The sequence below is a fragment of the Protopterus annectens genome, chromosome 17.part0 (genome assembly GCF_019279795.1).
Source record: "Protopterus annectens isolate FY-2018-M chromosome 17.part0, PAN1.0, whole genome shotgun sequence".
NCBI classification, from domain to species: domain Eukaryota; kingdom Metazoa; phylum Chordata; order Ceratodontiformes; family Protopteridae; genus Protopterus; species Protopterus annectens.
This window is the reverse complement of record NC_056751.1, coordinates 26,158,911-26,179,288: the sequence shown is the minus strand read 5'-3', so window position 1 is coordinate 26,179,288 and position 20,378 is coordinate 26,158,911.

The following is a 20,378-nucleotide window of genomic DNA, read 5'->3' as shown; positions in this document are numbered from 1 at the left end:
CTGCTCTTCAACAGTCAGTGTAGGATGTTTAACCAAGCTTCCTATAATTTATTTTATCTCTCTTCTTACATAATGTACTCAGTCATCCTTAAAAGTAAAACCTGGCATACATTTTGACATTGCAGAAAGACAGACATCTGAAAAAGGACAGCAACCTCCAATGATTATCCAGCTATCCATGCATGTGTAACTATTCTTTTATGTTTGTCAAGGCAAGCACATGACCTTGTAAGGAACCAGGAATCATGCAATCTTATTGATGCAGAGTTATCTTTATCGAAAGCATTTAACCTGTTCTGCTATAAACTCATACTGTCCAAAGTGTAATCTTCTGTGCTTAAGAGTCTGGGGTGGTTTAAGGATTAGTTAAATAACAGAGTTGCTTGTCTGCCATGAAGATGTATTCTCTCAAACTACTGTGATGGAGTCCAGTGTAGCACAGAGCTTCCAGGTACAGATGCTGGTTGTCTACATTTGTATTAATGATTCAATGATACATAATACTAGTTCTACTGGTCTAACAGGTAGCACACTCACCTTTAATGTTAAGTAACAAAGATAGTCATTTCTGTCCCAGTACAAGGCTCACAGATTTATGTACCGGTACAGAACCTGCAGTACAGAATCATGATCTTATGGTATCTTAGGGAGATTTAACTGATCCTAGGATGCTTATTAACACTGAACTCTGGAAATTCCAGTATATCCTGGCCACACACCCCCATCACGTTAATGCCACCTTGACCCTCCCCTCTATCTGATCAACAACATTAAGTAAAATTGTGTTTAAAGCTGTTCTTACTGCAGGCAGCAGTGGGATCATCCTAAAATTAATCAACTTATTTTAAGCTGCCATCTTTCCTGTCCAGGTTCAATACCAGGATTAGGGAGGATAATGCGATCATAAATACAGGAATGATTATATATATATATATATATATATATATATATATATATATTTGGTGGGGGGGCTGGAAAGGTTATCCAAAGTTAAAGAGTTTAGGAAATTCTGTTTCTAAAATGGAAATACCAGGAGATTATAGCAATTCAAAACCTTGGTGAGGGAAGTGCGTGCTCCTTACCCATCACACAATAAAATCCTTTGAAATACAGAACCGGATTTAGGCTTGTTGGTACATTAAATATCTACTTATTGCTGACATTAGACTGGAGAATGGGAAAGGCTGGTGCCACAACTGAAGAAGTGCTGTATCCCTGTCATCACTTTTACTTATGACCCAAATCTGATATAGTTGAGGAATACACAATAATATGCACACTGCATTGTGCTTCAAGTATCTGTCTTGTTTGGGCTTATGGGAGAAAATATCACAAAAGACACATTCACAAGCTGCTATAGGAGAAGTTCTGTCCAATATTCATGATGAACCAGTGTAATCCATACAACAAGGCTGAAGTTTAGGAATGTCTTCTAGTTCTGGAAGACAGTGCACGTGCTTCACTGAGGTCTTAATACAGAATACTCCATTCCCCTACCACATACCCCAATAACACTAGAGGTTCAGATATGTTCTAAGAAGGACCTGCTGAATAAGGCAGTTATGTGATGGGTTACACAGAGTGACCCTTCCATCTATTTCACTCATGAACATGGAAACACCAGAATAATTAGCTGATATTCAATATGAATATGATTAATTATGCCATGTCTACCCTTTCTCCATCCCTTTTTACCATAGATATTAATTCTTCCATCTTGCTCTTAACCTGTCTTAGCTGGGCTGACATCAGTTTATGCAGCTGTCTACATTCTCTTCCTCATCAGAAGATGGTGCACCAGGATCTTTATTTTTATTTATTTTATTTGTATTTGTTAACCAGGGTAGAGCACTGATCTGCCTGAACCCTTTTCAGATTCAGCTCATGAGAATTGTCTGGTTAAGTGACTTGCCCAGAGTCACATAGGCAGTGGACTGAGATAATCAAACCCTAGACCACAGGAAATGCTGATTAACAGCTCATCAATTCTCTGCAGTAACTGCCAGACCAGAATAATAGTGTCATGTTCAGGATCATCCCTTGTAGAACCTGACTGATCCCTGCTGCTCTTCCTGTTCATCTAACCTCTTCTGGGCTCCAGCTCCCTTTCTGAATCTCCATCTGGCAGATCAGCAGTCCCATCTTTAAAATATAGATGAATTTGAATTTGGTCCACCCCATGTGCACTCCCACTTTGCTCAGTCAAACATTTATGAAGAATGTCATCTTTCATTTGCAGCATTTCCATATCTATCCTCTCCGTTGCTGCCAGACAAAGTATGAGCTGCTTGGAATAGCTTCTCTCTGTCACCTCTTTCTCTCCATTAATATTGCATTTCTTGTACTCAGGACACTTAGCTGGATATTAAATCATCTTAACTCTTATTTCCTAGCTCCATAACCTCTGACTCAGTATACAGAGGAGGTCGATCTCTTAGTCTTACTTCAGTGATCTCCAGCATGTACAATATTTTTACATTCAGACTAAAAGTGAATGTCTGTCATCTGCCCTTCATCAGCCATATTACTACACTGAATATTGGATCCATGGAAGGGCCATGCATCTTTAAGGCACCTCATTATCTCTGTACCCTCCCATCTATGTTTATACATGAGCAGGGAAGTCCTCAACCATCCTCAGCCCTTTTACTTTATTTATCTGATCATAACTAACTAGCCATCATTTGGCTCTATATTCAGTTAAACTACAAAGATGTTCACCCAGTATGTCTATTCTCCACATACTTTGTGCTCTATCTGTGATGAAAATGATGTTTGCCAGATTCCCTGGGAGCACTGCAGGCAGGTTCTCCATAAAATCAGCTGCATCCTTCTTTTGTTCCTTAATGTGAACCCAGTAAGGCTCACACTTTCACAATAGGCTCTGTTTCCTATTTCACCCAGGCACCTTTCTAAGCAGTATACACACATTTCTCAGCAGGGACTGGTTTCTCACCATGTGCTGCTAAGTGTCTCCATGTGCTCTGTAACTCATTCTGACTCAGGCTGCATCTTTTGCATTTTCTGCACATAAGTGTCAGTCTGGTGCAAACTCTGAGTAACACTGAGAGCTCATTCATACAATGTAACAGCCTGTTAGGCACATGCGGTGCTTCTCTGCTCTGCCAACTTCACTTTTACCCACCATTGCAACATATTTCACAAAATAAAATCAAAAACAAACAAAAAAAGATCTGATACAAATACAAGTGGCCACTATGGCTACAATTTGTTACCTTAATACAGTATGCCAACACTTCTTTTGTGGGGTAAGCATGCACGTTTTGCATAAGCAACACAAGCACTCAGGGTCATCTTCTAGTTTAAATCCTCCCACTCTCTCACTGATGCTTCTTTTGTTTTTTTTTTTTATGGCAGCTGGGTTTGTGGTGGTAGGAGGGAGACCACCACTATTGGTTGTTATCATGTTGTACAGCATATCAGATGGGTTGTTTGCTCGGGTATGAGCTGGGGGATACCAGGTACTGGAAACAAGATTTAACAACTCAAGTATGCACTCAGTGCCTATTTTTATCTGCTAATGCACCTCATTAAATGTCCCCTCTGAGATCCTGTGTGTGAGTCACAGACAGATATGATGAGCTATGGTTATAGTTGGTAATCACAGTCACCTGTAAATGGATTTTTTTTTCTTTTAGACCCTAAAATCTTATGCTGTCCTGCCAAAATGTAGAGTTTTAATTGTTTTCAGTTGCTTTTTTTAATTTACTGATTTGGTGGCAGTTTTGAGTATGCTTAGACATAAATCATAGGTGTACTCCATTCATTCCTCATATGTTTGCATCATTGTCACCGTACCTGACACAGATGCCATCCGATGTGGGTCTATATGAGAACGACGAAAGCTGAAGTCCACAAATGCCATAACATTGACACATAAATGTCGATCTATGAAAACAGCGAAAGACAGAAACACCAAAAGTCACAATGCCGAACGAATTTCCCTTGCCAGCAGGGTGATCGTGGGGATGAGGAAATATATTCTTTTCCCCACTGTAGTGCAGTCTCTGAGTTGGTATATATATAAGTAGGGGGGGTGTGGGGGGTGCAGGGGGGCTTGCCTCCCTGCAAAAACATTTGGAAAACTGTTTTATGTTTCGTTTGTTTACTTAGGTTTAACTTAACTATGGCGCTGTTGCTTCCAGGAATTCGTTCGGCGTTGTGACTTTCGAAGTTTCTGACTTTCGCTATTTTCATAGATCAACGTTTATGTGTCAATGTTATGGCATTTTCAGACTTCAGCTTTCATCTTTTTAATACAGACTTGTACATACAGCTGACAAGTGATGGAGTATCAGCCCTTCCTTTCGATCTGTCTCATCATTAAATAGGACCCCTGATGAACATGTGAGCACAAGTAATGGCATCTATCATTTCAGGGGAAGTCAGCTATACCATAAAAAGGGGTCTATATTACTACATCGAAAACCCGTATAATCGAACACCACAACACCAACACACATAGCGCGAACCACAAATATGCCGAACCCCCTAAACCACAAATTTTCAAATCTCGAACCGTCATAGTCAGCCAACAGCACCGCACGCTACATACTACATACCAACAGCACCGCACGCTACATACTACATACCCAAACATAATAAATAAAACACAAGCATACACTAACCAAACCCTACTTCTAACACTACACTAAACCTTACATACATTACTGTCTATGCACTTACCTTAACCTGCACCCTAACCCTAAGGTCTGTAACTATCGCACACTTACCCTACAGACATATACCCAATCAAAACAAATAATCCACACACATACAGTTAACAAAACCCTACTTATAATCCTACACTAAACCTTACATACATTACCTATCTATGCACTTACCTTAACCCGCACCCTAACCCTAAGGTCCGTAACTATTGCACACTAACCTTACGAAGCTACACCACAGACAGGCCTACCATGACACTTCGACATTTTGTGTTTCGTGGTTTTGAATGTTTGCCATTACCGTAGTTCTCGCTATACGTGTCGGTCTTGTGGTGTTCACGGAAAAGGGATTTCGATCTCGTAATATAGACCCCATAAAAAGCTCCAGCAGGTATTTTCAGAAACTTGATATATTTCATTACCTGGCATGCAAGTTGGTCATGCATTTATTGATTATATAGGAGACATCAGTGTAGAACAATGTAATCATACTGGCTCTGTCTGTGCAAAATCATATGTAGTGCATACATTTAGCACATAACTTGCCTAGCATTCTCTCCAGTCTGTACTAGTTAACACATCTTTATCAGAGAGATATTTGCAGAACAGGTATGAATGCTGCTGGTGATCTCTGTCTCTTTGCTGCCTATGGCTTGTGGACTTACACTGACATAGCAGCAAGAAAGTTCTGCTGAAATATTGTTTTTGTGCAAGCAAGGCATTCTTTTGATGATTAACTCATTGATATAATATTCTTTTCACTTCTGTGTTTGAATATCACATGATATTGTTGGTCTATTTCAGAATTATGCATATGGTGCCATTGGTCAGATATATATACCCTGTACTGTCATTTACAAATACTTTCACCAGTCTTTGACTATGTCACAGTAAATCTTACCAAATCACAAGCAGTTGGTAGGCATCAGCACAGATGATGTCAAGGCTTGTTCTTTACACAAACTGTTTTAAAATGTGTTGCACTCCCTATCTGCTCAGCATCACATAGACTTCTGAGGGGATGATCTCTGCTTAACTTTTCATGCTAAGAATGGCCCATCACTCTTTGATCTCCTTCACTTAAATAAAAGAAGCAGAAAAGCAAACAGCTATTGTAGATAACTAAACCAACACTCACATTACCAACACAAAATGGTGTGGCAGATAGCTAAACCAACATATACCCATTTATTAGAATAGAGTCCCTTATCTATCAGTCAGAGAGTACTTCTCTTGCAACATTTAAAGCCAGTCTTGGTGACTGGATGGGTGATCACAAATTTGCATAAAGTATATGTGAAGAGAGTCTACTTAAGGGGTGAGGGCACTGTTAGTCTCCTACCAGTACTGGATGATGTGGTAGAGTTTGCTGATGGTTTTCTTAGGCCGTAAGCTTAGTATGAACCTATGAACCTATGGACAACCTAGATTCTATATCCTGAGTTATTGATTAATAACATCTCTCACATATTTAAGGCTATCCATAAATAGTAAATACTCTAATATATTTAGTATTTCAAGACATTGAACCTGTCTTAAATTTATACACATTTTAATTATTGATAAGACTCTTCAAGTGTTAGCCAGTTATAAGCATTAGTAAGTCATTGAGATGCAAAATACAAGTGGAAAGTAACTCTGTGTACAAACGGTAAACATATGACTGTTTCAAAAAAAAAGGGCAAACAGTGAGTGACAGAGTAGGTGGGCAAGGAGACAGAGAGAGAGAGAGAGAGAGAGTGGGCAACAAGACCAATGCAAGAGGTTAAGGTGGCAAAAGCCTTTGAGCAACTATTGATTATCAAATTCAAACTGTTAAATCAGTTAGTTATATGCAAGGGAGAAACAATTCAATCAAAATAAATTTAACTGTCAATAGAGGGCTAAAGAAGATAAGTAAGTAGTACAACAGGTAGTATACTCACCTTTGGTGTAGCAGGCTGTGGGTTCTATTCTCACACCCAGAAGATGGATTGCTGGCAGCACAGCATAAGGAGGTGCTGTCCTTTAAATGCGATAGTAAATCATGGAGGGTCCCAACTGTTTAATTTGCTGGTAGTTTGGGTGGATGTAAAGAATCTCAGCGCACCTCTTGAAAAAAGTAGGCATCCTTTATTTGTATACAAAAATAATTCTTATACAAAATATGTACACACTTAAAACCATTTACAAATGTACAACTATATAGATATAAAAATCTGTTTGCACATATTCAGAATTTCCTATACAATCATATTAAATGTTCATCCCTATTAGAACCGCACTCCTTTTTCCATAACCTCTTTCTGATTTTACCTAACATTTTTGCTAAAATCCAAATCCATTTACCATTAAACATAATTTCATTTGTTCTTTCATTCCATATAAGTAACCCATATAACATAAAAACCTTTTTATCTATTCTTTTAACATAGTCTTTACTTCTATTCTTATAATATTCACATTTAGGCATATCCATGTTTATTTTATCCACTTCTTTCATATCTTGAAAAAACCTTCTTTACATCGTTTTCCCCATCACATTTTTACTCTTTTACATTTCAAAAACACACGTTCTGTAGTTTTTTATTCTTGATAATGTAAACATATTCTATCACTTTTCTTTTTATATGGCATATTTCCTTTACTAGCAGTTTATCTGTTACCAGTCTCCACACAAAATCTTGCCATTCCACTTTCTGATTATACCATTTGTTTCTTATTTTTATAGCTTTCATTTTTTTCATTTGTTAGATTTTCCCATGGTCATGCAGTACCTCACACTGCTGTGCAATTGTGCACCATAGCTGGACAGATAATTTCGACAATTTTTCCCTTAGATATAGCTGTAGTACATTAGTGTAGTCATCATCTTTAGTGCATGTTAGGTCTAAGTATTACTAGTGAGCTGTGACCTAGTAAACCAGCAGCTAAAAATCCCATCAAAAATACCCATCTACAGAGAACTTCCTAGATCAGTCCTAAAAGCACCCATTTTGTGATAACAGTTCTACAAACCCAGCATTATGGACAGGTGGGCTACCCTTGTTTCTCTTGCCAACCTTCATAGGTTCATAGGTGTTTACTAGGCTAACAAGCACAAGGGTCTTTTTAAGCTTAGCCATGCATCCCAAATCTCTTACAAATGCTGGTACCCTTGATAAGTGTAAGTATGGGCCTGGGAGATGAAACATTTACAGGTTTCCCGAGTCCATTAGAAACATAGGTGCCAAACCAGGGATGAATTTCTGTTTTCCCATCCAATTGTCCAACTTGCACTTGAATTGGGTTAGGGAGGAACTCTGCTTCACATGGATGGGGAGACTGATCCATAGATGGGGTAGTCTCTGGGATACATACCTATCTCTACAGCAGGTCCTATTTATATCACAGGCAAGGTTTAAGGCTTTAGAATGGGTAATTCTGGTGTTGCTTGTTTTGTGGAGATGCAGGAGGTCCATCAGAGTGGGGTCTGACAATACCCTGTATGCCAGGCATAGATCTCCCCTCAAAAGCCTGTAGAAGACAGAATACAGGGATAAGGCCTTGCGGCGGTCTGCACAGGACATTTTACTTATGCCCTGTATTCTTTTAGTGAGGAACCCCTGTGGACATTCCAATTGTTGGATATGCCTGGTTAGGTACCAAAGGGGGCACTGTACTCAACGATAGGTCTGATGAATGCCGAATACAGTGGAACAATGACTTCCTTGGACTTAGATGCCATACCTTTGTTTATAAGTTGCGCAACATAGAATGATTTCCTCACCACTGTAGACATGTGATGATCAAAGGCTAGATTACTATCTATGTGTGTCCCTAAGTCCCTGACTACTGGGTCAGTTCTAAGGGGTCTGTTGTCAATATGATAGTTACCAGGGATGGATGACTTCCCAAAGGATACTATTATGCATTTCTTGACATTTAGTTTTAGTCCATGGCTCTGACACTAATTGTTTGTCTGTATCAGCCCCTCTTGGAGAACATTTATGTCAGTGTGAGATTCAATGACGGCTCCTAATTTTCAATCATCTGCAGATTTAGTCAGCCAGAGACCACTGACATTGGCATTGACTGCTGAAAAGCAAATGCTTAAAAGGAGTGTTCCAAGGACTGATCCCTGAGGCACTCCACTTGTGACTGACCTCTTTGTAGTGGTGGACTCCCTAATTCTAACTTCCTGGTTCCTGTCTGTGAACCAGTTGGCTATCCACTGGGTGACATACAGGTTTGTACCTAACCTCTTGAGTTTGTCAACAATGCCTGAGTGGGGTATTGTGTCAAATGCCTTGATCAGGTCAAGGTAGGCAGTGTGAATCATTTTGCCCTCATCCATTGCTTTGGTGACCTTCTCAAAGAAGTCCAGCAGGTTAAGTAGGCATGATCTGTCCTTGACGAAACCAAACTGCGTTGGGTCAAGTGTCTGGAAGTTTATTATATCTCTGTTGATCATCTCCATGATAATTCTTTCCATGGCTTTATATATAAGACTAGTGAGATTTATGGGTCTGTAGTTTCCAATTTCTGTAGATGGCCCTCCTTTGTGCAGAGGGATGACTGTTGCATTTCTCCATTCATGAGGCACAAAGCCTGTTTGGAGGCTGCAGTTAAATAGTAATTCCAGAGACTCTGATAGGTTATGTTTCTTGCTATTTAGAAGGCATCCTGAGATATTGTCTGGGCCCATTGATGCAGTGTTCTTGGTCTTAGAGAGAGCATTAGGGACCTGTTCCCTAGTTATAGCAAGGGGAGTTATATTTGATGATAATTCCTGAGGGAAGGTTGAAGAGGAGACAAGGGTAAAGTTGGAGCTGAATTTATCAGCCAGGAGGTTTGTTATATCTTCTGGCTCAGTATAGGTGGCTCCATTTACAATGAGCTCTGCACATGATTGTGTATTGCCTTTGAGGTTGTGGACATAGCTAAAGAATGCTTTGTGGTTGTCCTTGGCCTGGGAGGCCAAACTTACCTCAAATATGGCTTTGGTGGACTTTATTTGTCCTCTGAGTTGTTTGTTTAGTTTGACGAGAGTGCCTTTATCCTGCTGTGTGCTGCACCTGATAATTTGTGCTACGATTTTCTTCCACCTGTTTTACAGCAGATTGATTTTGTGATGCCCCTGGGGTGGCTTGTTTTTTGAGTTAGTTCTGTACTTTTTCCTGATGGGTACAGCTGCCTCTATACAGCTATTAGCATGCTTGTACCGGGTTTCTGTGAACAGTTCTGCATAGGCAAAAGTGTTCTCAGGGTTTATGGGGACTTTAAATTTTGCCAGGTTCTTGCTTAATAGCAGGAGGTTAGCCTTAGAAGAATTCCTGATATTCCAGGTTTAGCTGGGAGTCCAGATTTTATTTTTCTTCAAAGGAGACCATTTTGTAGGCTGACTTACCAGGGAGGACATTACAGTAGGGGGTGTGCAGCAGTCTTCCATTTTAGTGAGGACCAGATCCAGTATGGTTGCACTCCTCGTTGGTGTATTGACTATCTGGTTCAGGGAGTTTATGTTTACAAAATCCAGGAATCTCTGTGCATGTACATTAGATGTTGTATAGGATTCCCAATTAATAGTGGGGTAATTAAAGTCACCCATGAATATGGTATTGAGTTGGATGGTTAGTATTTCTAATAAGTTTAAATACATGGTGTGGGTTTCCTGGGTCATAGAGGGGGACCTATAGCTTGCAAGGAAGTGGCATTGGATTTTACCTATAGTGATTTGAACATGGAGCAGCTCAAGTGCATTATCCTGTTTGACCAGCCTTGAAGTATATTTACTTTTGATGTAAATAGAGATACCTCCACCTTTAGTCCCTGCCTGTAAAGTAGCTTGCCTATATGTGTGGAAAGCATTATAACCTTACACTGTTGGTGTGCTCTCTATGGCTTTTAACCATGTCTCAGTGACCACACAGACATCAGCATTCTCTAGGGTCAAGATAGCTTCTACGTAGTGGATTGTTTTGTTTAGAGTCCTAGCATTGATCAGTAATACCTTTAGATTTTCTTGGTTTTGATTTCCTATGTCGAAAGTACTTTCAGTTTGGTATTGCCTAAAAATGCACTATGAGGGAAGAAAATGTTTTAGCTAGTATTCAAAAGCCTAGAGGGGAGAGGTGCAGACCATCCCTGGCAAAGCAGCATAGTCTGTTGACCATCTCCTTCCATGCTGACAAATATTGCATCCCCTTAGAATGACAACAGAAACTAAGTCACTTACTAAAGTCAATCATCTTTTGCTCATATTATGGCATCATCCTTGGAGAAGGTAAAATGATGCTCAATGCTATGCTCATACCAGCCTGAGACACATATTCTGAGAGCTCCATGATGTCTCTCTTCATATAGTCTAGGGAGGTACGTCTCAGGTCATTTACTCCCACATGAACTATGACTGAGTCATATTGGTAATTATGGTCCAAAGACATGAGTGCATGTGTAATGTGCTGGATCCAAGTCCCTGATAAGCAACTGACCACAATTTTCTCCTTACTCAGCCTGGTGAGAGGGACAATAGTGTTTCTCATTATGGAGTCTCCAATGACCAGAATGCTGGATTGTGTGGTGGCTTGCCTAATGGGCTTAGAGGTGGAGGCTCCATGAGATGTAGCTCTATGTGTTGATTTGGGTGTTGTTTTGAAAGAGTGCATTTTGGGCTGCTGAAGGTATTTATGTGTACTTTATCTAGGAGGTCTTTGTGGTTTAGGAAGGTTACATGTAAGTGCCTCAGTATATGTGGTTTTATATGTCTGTTTTAAATTGTGTGTGATGGGTACAGCGTGTGTACTACTGACAATGTTATTGACATTAGGAGTACTTTTATGTGAGAGCTTTGCCTCTAGTGACATTGTTTAAATACATCTTGCACATACCATATCCATTTGTTTGAGAATTAACTGGTTGTCAGTAAACACGAGGCAATTTCTACATTGCCCCAGGATGCCCATATCCACCAAGCCAGAGACAGTAGGAAAGTTCATATCCATGGCAACAGATCCTTTTGTATTGATTAGACAGTTGGAGTGAGAATATCAATCACTGTCAAGAGTATCCATTTTGCAACTATGTGGACAGTGCTTGTCACTGCAAACTAGTTGTCCTGTGTGTTACTAGGTATTGGATAGTTTTCAATTGTGCTTTTTACAGGAAAAATGTCACTGAAGATGTCTGAGTCTGTGCAGAGCAATGCCGAACACTTCAGGAGAAACAAATATGTAGACCCTAAAAATTTAAGGATGAAGTATTTAGGCAGATATTCTGAAGTTAGAAAGAATCAAGCAGCACTTACTGAAAACAGAGAATTAGCTTGTTAAAAATGATGAAAAGAGGGGAGATGCATGAATGGTTACTGCCTGGCTAGTAATAATGCTGGTATCACAACAGCTTCACTCTGTTGGGATGCAATGCTCCTTTATTTCTTTTCTCATCAGAAGCAGAATGTTAGCACCAATCCCAAGAAGAGAAGCAGGCCACAGCCTGTTTGGTGATCCACAGTCTTGTCTCAGATGATGCAAGGATCTGTAAGCTAGTAGCCTTTTTCTGGTAGATTCCTCGAATAGCAACTAGATCAATCAGGAATGTTAAGCACAGACACTCAATCTATAAGCAGAAACAGTCAGGAATCATGCACTCTGCTCCTTCTCTCACCAGGATCAGAATATAAGCACAGATTCCAAGCTGTCACCTGTAAAGCAGTTATTAGGCTTTCTGGTGATCAGTAGTCTCCAGGAAATAAAGTCCTTGTATTCCTTCTCTCACCAGGAGAAAACAGAAGCACTAATCCCAAGATGACTACTGAGAGGCAGAATGTGGGCTCTCCAGTAACTGGTGGTCTTGCAATAGATGTTTAAAGGGTTTACTATTAAAATTTCGAAACAAAGTCCGTCAACTGTACTATTGTTGAACACGGAAGTTTGAAAACGGTAATATCAATGACAAAAAAAAACAACCAAGGAACGGTTTTAACATGGGTTGAGATAGGTGTTCAGTGTTATTCCGAATTACAAACATCTACCCTATCTCGACCCATGTTAAAACCTGTTCCTAGGTTGTTTTTTTGTCATCGATATTACCGTTTTCGAACTTCCATGTTCGACAATAGTACAGTCGATGGAGTTCGTTTTGAAATTTTAATAGTAAACTGTTTAAAGGTAAGATGAAAAAAATGGTTTATCCTAAACACTGCAATGTACACTAAGCAGTTAGATATGAAAGGGAGTAACTTAAGTTTTAGCTGGCTAAGTGGAGAGCCACAATTGTAAAAGAGCAAAATAGATTGAAAGGGAGTGGGCACTTTTGTATTCTGGTTTTATGGAATGCAGTGGGATAGCCAATAAATTTAAATAGTTGAAGGGGAGTGAACTCACAAAATTATAATTTTGTGCTTTTCACACCAGCTAGTAAAAGCAGAGAGGGAAGGAGATATATGGTCAAATTAACATAAGGGGCAGGCAACTAGAAAAACAATGGTGTTTAAGAACACAATAGTAACAGGGTGGTAGGGTGAGAAAAAAAAATTTCTGACTTACAAGAGACAGAGCGGTGGTCTCTTCTGAAGTTTTAATATGTAATTAAAAGCAGAATACAAGTAAAACACAGTGTAAAGAAAACAAATCACAGTATACAAAATAGAAAAAGGCAATAAAGTAATACAAAATACAAGAAAATCAAAAGCAAACTAGCCTTTTCCTCACAGCAAGCTGTGCAGAGTCTGGGTGAGCTTTTGCAGGAAAGCCTTGGGTCTCCTGAGACAGTGTAGTAACTGCCTCATGTACACTGACAACACTCTACAAATAACTCACTCTAGTACAGAGTGTAAGAGATGTATCTATACAAAGAATCTTGAATCCCTGCTCTCTCGCACTCAAAACAGTAACACTGAAGAAGTTGTCAGCTCACCCACCACTACTCATGCACATAGTACCACTACTCATACACATAGTACACACCCAGCACATAACTCAACATATGCAGAGATTCTCTCAGAAACTTGCAGAAACACCAGAGACCTCCAAAACACAAGACTGCTACAATTAAGAAGTTCCCACAGCACCCAAGACACATAGAAACACCAGTGTCTCACCTGCCAAGCTCTCAAGACGTAACATTCATAAACCAAATGTTCTTGTTATTGGAGGCTCCATAGTGAGACACATGGATGTCCCTTTCACCAGGTTAGATAAGGAGAAAGTCATGGTCAGCTGCCTGTCTGCTGCCAGGATTCATCAAATCACGCATGCACTCAGGTCTCTGGGCAACAACTAACAACAACTTTGTCATGTTGGAGTGAACAACCTGAGATGTACCTCACTGGACTATATGAATAGAGACATGATTGAGCTCTCTGAGTATGTGTCCCAGGCAGGTATGTCCCTACCCTTGAGCAGCATATTACCCTCACCAAAAATGATACCACAGTATAAACAAAAAATGAATGGTTTCAATAATTGGCTTAGTTTTTGGTGTGACTCAAAGGGGATCCAGTTTCTGTCAGTCTGGGATGACATGGTCCACAAACCTCACTGCTTTGCCAGAGACAGTTTGCACCTGGATGCACTAGGCTTTTGGCTGCCAGCAAAGGCTCTTGCCTCCCCCATATTGCCTTTTTTATGCAAGGTCTCAAAAACAAAATTGCTGACGTGAAAATTGCCAATCATAACAAAATAAGGGTTATGTGGCTAAATGCTAGGGGCATAAACCAAAAACTGCACACCCTGGAAGCACTTCTGTCACTGGAGGATGTACATATCTGTGCAGTCACAGAAACCTGATTCAAGGCCTCGTAGAGTACCCCAGCCTTGCAAGGCTACAATGCCTTCCAAACCTTCAAACTGCAAAACAAATGTGCAAGAACCAAAGGAGGTCGTGTTTCTATCTATGTTAGAGATAAATTCACCTCCTGACTAGTTAGACTGGACAACTCCATGGAATTACTCCAAGTTCAGATTACTGTGGGTAAGACCTCCATTCAAGATATAGATAGCTATGGATCCCCCTCCGTGGATCATGAAGTGCACAAGGCCTTCTTGACGAAACTGGAGTCAATACAAATATTGCCAAACACTCTGGCCATGGGGAATTTCAATTATCTCACCATTAACTGGGAAACCTATTCTAGCCATAACTCACTAGCGCAAAAGTTCCTTGACTTTGTTAACTCAAATACCCTGGAACAAATTGTTCAAACCCAACAACAGGAACAAACATACTACATCTGGTCCTTACTAACATGACAAACAGATGCACCACTGCAACTGTTGGACCCTCATTAGTTAAATTTGGCCACAAATCAGTTGCCTTCAAACTGGCACTAACACCAGATCACACAATGGGCAAAGTTAGACTAACAACTTCACCAAAGCAAGCTATATCCTCCTAGGGGAAGGTATAAATGCATTGCAAGCCCCATTCCCAGCTGGAAGTGTTAACTACACCAAAGCTTACACTAAAATTCTGTAAATCACCTGTATAAGTGTATAGACTCTGCTGTTCCAGACAGAATAAAAGCCAAAGCCCCAAAAAAAAAAAAAAAAAAAAAAAAACGCCGCCCTGGTGGATATCCAGCATCAGCAAACTTTACAACAAATGCAAAAAATTGCTGTCTAAGAAAAGTAAAGAGATACTCCAACAATGGAAAAGCACCATCCTCAGCCTCAACAGGCAAATAAGACAACATGTAAAATCCTCTAAGGGTAACTTTGAGAAAAACTTAGCAATCACAGCCAAGGATAATTATAAGGCCTTTTATAGCTATGTACATAGATTAAAAGGTAGGACCCAAGTATGTGCCAAACTAGTGACTAACAATATCACACACACTAATCCCATAGAAACAGCAAACCTGCTAGCGGACAGATTTGGCAAAAATTTCACTCCCTTATCCACTCCAAACTTATCACAAACTTTGCACCCAATCCCCCCCACCCTACATATTCATAGAACAGGCAATTAAAGCCTTGTCTAAGGCAAAAAGCACAGCTTCTATGGGACCAGACGGCATCTCAGGCAGTCTGCTAAACAAACTAAAACATGAACTAACATCACCATTAGGTACCTTATTCAGTCACAGCCTAACCACTGGCTTTGTTCCTGTGGAATGGAGAACAAAAATAATTATTCCCCTCCACAAAGGTGTCTTGGTAACAGACCCAGGGTACTATAGACCCATAAGTCTGACAGGCCTCATCTGTAAAGCTAAGGAAAGTATCATCATGGACCTCAAATAAAAACATAGGTGGCCTCCCAGCCATGGAACTGACCCATTTTGGCTTTCTCAAGGGTTGATATGATCCTGCCTGTTAAACCTGGGGCATTTCTTTGAAAATGTGAATTGGGCCATTGGCGATGTTAGATCTGTGCACACAGCATACCTCAAATTGGCAAAGGCCTTTGACACAATCCCACATTCAGGCATTACCAATAAACTTAGCAAACTGAATGTAAATCCCTTTGCTGTAAGATGGGTTGCCAATTATCAAAGTAGGTGACTCCACCTCAGCCAGCAGACCTGTCACCAGTGGGGTGCCACAAGGATCAGTGCTGGGCCCCCTACTGTTTGGTATATACTTCTCAGAAGTTCAGACCAAAACTAAGGAGCTGCGGCTGACCAAGTTTGTGGACTTTTGCAAACTGGGTACAATTATTGAATCCCCAAATTATGTCAGTATACTTCAGAATGGTCTTACGCAAACCAACAACTGGTGTATTAGTCATAGTCTCAAACTGAATGCAGAGAAATGCATCATCATTCCCCTCAGTAAAAACAATGTCCCTTCAAACTATCAAATTAACAACAACACCCTATGTACATACAAAGTGGTAAGGGATCTGGGATCACAAGTAGACTGTGACCAAAAATCTACAAGATGGAGTGCCAAAATAACCAAAATTAATGCAAAATAGAAAATAGGCATTCCAGAAGGACGTCCAACACTCAGCACAAGTGAAAAGGTAGTTTATTGCTCCAAAAACATGGAAATGATATACACAATACAATTTGTATAGCTATTCATTGAACATGTATTTATTGAAGCCACTTTTCAGTAAATGGTGGATTTTAACTAGGGCACATTAGTGGTTGGCCAGCTGAGCGACCACAAAAAAAAAATGCCTGAATAGCCATTTGACGATATGTCATAGACCCCTTTTTAGATTTATGTTCTAAATCTTCCAATGCATCATTATATATTCTTTTATATTTTTCTTTCTTTACCTTTCTCAAATCATATTGCCAGTAAAAAAATATATTTTTTTATTTTTTCTTAAATATCATCCACCATTCATACCAATTGTTATAAAGTTTTCTTATAGTAATATAATCTTTCCATAACTGTGTTACTAATCTCTTTCCTTCTTCATTCTTTGCCTTCTGATTTATCCTTTTTATTCTATTGCCTATTTTTATATATTTACTGTTTTCCTTTATCTCTAGCCATTTTGCAAGATGATCAGAAAATCCTCCTTCAACAACCCCCTTCTCCTATAACTAAACTTTTTGATATTATAAAATAATCTATTTCATTTCTTTGCATATCCCTTTTGCAAGTCCAGGATTTTTTGTCCCAGAGTTTTAACTTACCATCTTATAACATCTAACATTTTTCTTATATAATTTCCTTTCTTTTTACACTTGCCTCTTAAATCACAATTGAAGTCTCCATTTATTAGAATAGTATCATTACATAGTGCAAAATCTAATGAAATAACCTTTTCCTTTCTTTACAATTAGAACAGGCATATACTGTTATAATTTTATATACTTGTCCTTTCCGTTTTAAATCTACAATGGTTAATCTTCCCACTTTTGCTAAAGTTACATCTAATATCTTTACTGTATTTAAACAAAATATGGCTTTTCCAGAACATCTCTAATTTCTCAAATTCCAGATCATCTTTCCTCCTCATAGTTTCCCCTGTTTGTAATCATTCTTTATTTGTTAAAATTCTTGAGTCTTCAACTATAATTATATCTACATCACATGTATTGCAAAACTACAAAAATCCATATTCTTAGTACTATTTTCTTAATACTATTCACATAAAGTGCTCTAATTTTCTTATTTTCTTTACATTCATGGTTTTATATGTTCATAGCTAATTGTCACACTAGCTTTCTTAATAGGTCATTCTAAGTCTATCCAATTTCCCCTCCCAAAGGTGAGAATCAAACACTGTACCTTGCCTCTGTGAGTCAAACACCTTAACCATTATACCAGCCCCCAATAATTATTTGTGTATATATTCTTTTTTTTCATTTCCTTTCTTTATTCTCCTGTACTTATCCCTTTAAATTTTCTTTTTCTGTATTTTACCCTTTTACCAATATAATACTTTTTTTATTTTCTTTTACTACCTCCCAATTTATTTATTCTTCATCATTTATTTCAGAACCTTCTTCTATGTCCTCTTTATTTTTTCACATCTAATTTTTCTTCTATTTCTACTACTTCTAAAATGCTCCTCTCTGTTTGTCTTTTCTTTCCTTTTCCTTACTCTTATTTTCATGTTTGCAATCCAACCATAAACATCCATTTTTGTTCCATTCATAACATTTCAATTAACATTTTTGCATCATGTCCCATTTCCCCACAAATATAATATTTTCTTTTGTCACAGTTACTAATCAAATGTCTTTTTTTCACAAAAAAAACACGTTTTGTGTTGTCTCCAATATTTAATGACATCCATGTTCTCCTCCACATTTATCATGCATTAATTTTCTCTTTCTCTTTTTAACCCAATATTACAATCCCAGCCACCAGTCCATAAACCCCTTTGTCATAAACTTTTACAATGTCCAGTACCTCTTTACATAAAATTTTCAAATGTCCTTTCAAAGTCTTACTTTCTACCTCTATTCAAAAATTGTATATGAATTTACCTTTTTGTTGTCCTGTTAAATGTTTTAGCACATAAATATTCCATGAGTTACAGCCTTTCGTTTTTATATTCTCCAAGAAAAATTTCCATTGAAAAAAACAGTCTCAAATATAATGTCACAAAATGTCTCTTTGTTGATAAGAATACATTCTCTTAGCTCATGTGCTTTTACACCCAAAGGGGATATTAAATTGTTCCACACTTCATACCTGAGCATTTCTTTATCTTCCTTACTTTGAATCCTTATCCCATACTTCTGTTTTTCATTTTCTTCTGCCTCCTTTTCTGCTACACCACTTTAGCCTTCTTTTACTTTCTCTCCATATGTTTTCTTTTCTATCTTGCTACTGTTCTTCAGGATTGTATTTGCATCCTTCTTTTGTATTTTCTCCATAGTGTCCCACCAGGAAACATTTCCTTCATTTTCTCCTCCATTTCTTTAATTAAATCATCCCACAACCCTCACAACTGGTGAGGTGTACTTACACATCAATCATTTGCCAATTCATCTCCATCAAACAGATTTATTTGAAGAATCTCCTCAGAATGCTACACACATTCTCAGATCTCAGTATTTGCTTTTTGCTCTGTTTCTTTCACCACTCCATCATCTTCTCTCTCCATCTGCCTCCCTGTTTCTCCAGGTAGCCTCTGCACCTGGAATGGAAATAGGAAGTGTTCCTGCAAAATGGGTCCCACTCACAACAATGATGATTATTTTTTTTATTGATATGTACATTACATATTATTTACATGTTTACATTATTTGCATCTATTTACAAATTTCCATGCATTATAAACTTCACTTTAAGCATTCCCTCCCCCACTCATTTATCCGCAACCAAAACATTATTTTCTCTAAAATCTTTGTCAAAGTCCATTTTCCATTATATTTAATTTCATTAGTCCCTCATTCTATATAGTCCATGAAACATAAAATATTATTCAGTCCATTTTCTTCACCTCTACCTGTTTTTGTGAAAATAATAACCAAATTATATTATGTCCATATTTATTTTCTCAAATTTTAACACATTTTCACCCTATTATGTTTACATATTTCTTTCCACAAATATTAACTGTTTCACATTTCAGAAATGCATGCTCAGTAGTCTCAAATTCTCCACATTTATTACATATTCTATCTTGCTTTTCCTTGTATGGCATATTTGTCTTAACTGGCAATTTTCTAATAGACAATCTCCATAAATAAAAAAACATTACACTCATTAATGGTTTTGTCGTTATTATAGCATATTATTATTATTATGGCATTTTTTACCTATTTCTAAATCTTTCCACGGATCAATGCAATAAAATGCTTTCATAAAATTTAAGTACCATTCCTTTCTATTTTTCAAACATACATTATTTTTACTTTCCATTACACTATTTTGTTTTCTACTCTTTCATTTCTACAATCACAATGCTTTTACTTATTTTTTTTTAACTTCCATTCCTTTCAACAATTCTTTGTATTTATAATATAGCATCATTTCTATCAAGTTTTTATTTTCCTTCATAATACCTATTAATACCTTATATAAAATTAAAGATGCTGCATGTACTATTGGGTTTATTAAACCCAAGCCTCCTTGTTCTTCTTTCATATATAGAATCCCTCTCTTCACTGGATTCAGTCTAGACCCCCATATAAAGGAAAATATAATCATCATTAGTTCCTTTTCATACATACTAGGAATAATATAGATGTTAGTAACATAAGCAATTTTCCCTATTACCATGGTGTTCAACAAGTGTGCTTCTTTCTATGTGAAAATCTTTATGATTTCCAAAAAACAGTCATATCCTTTACTTCTTTGAGTACATTAT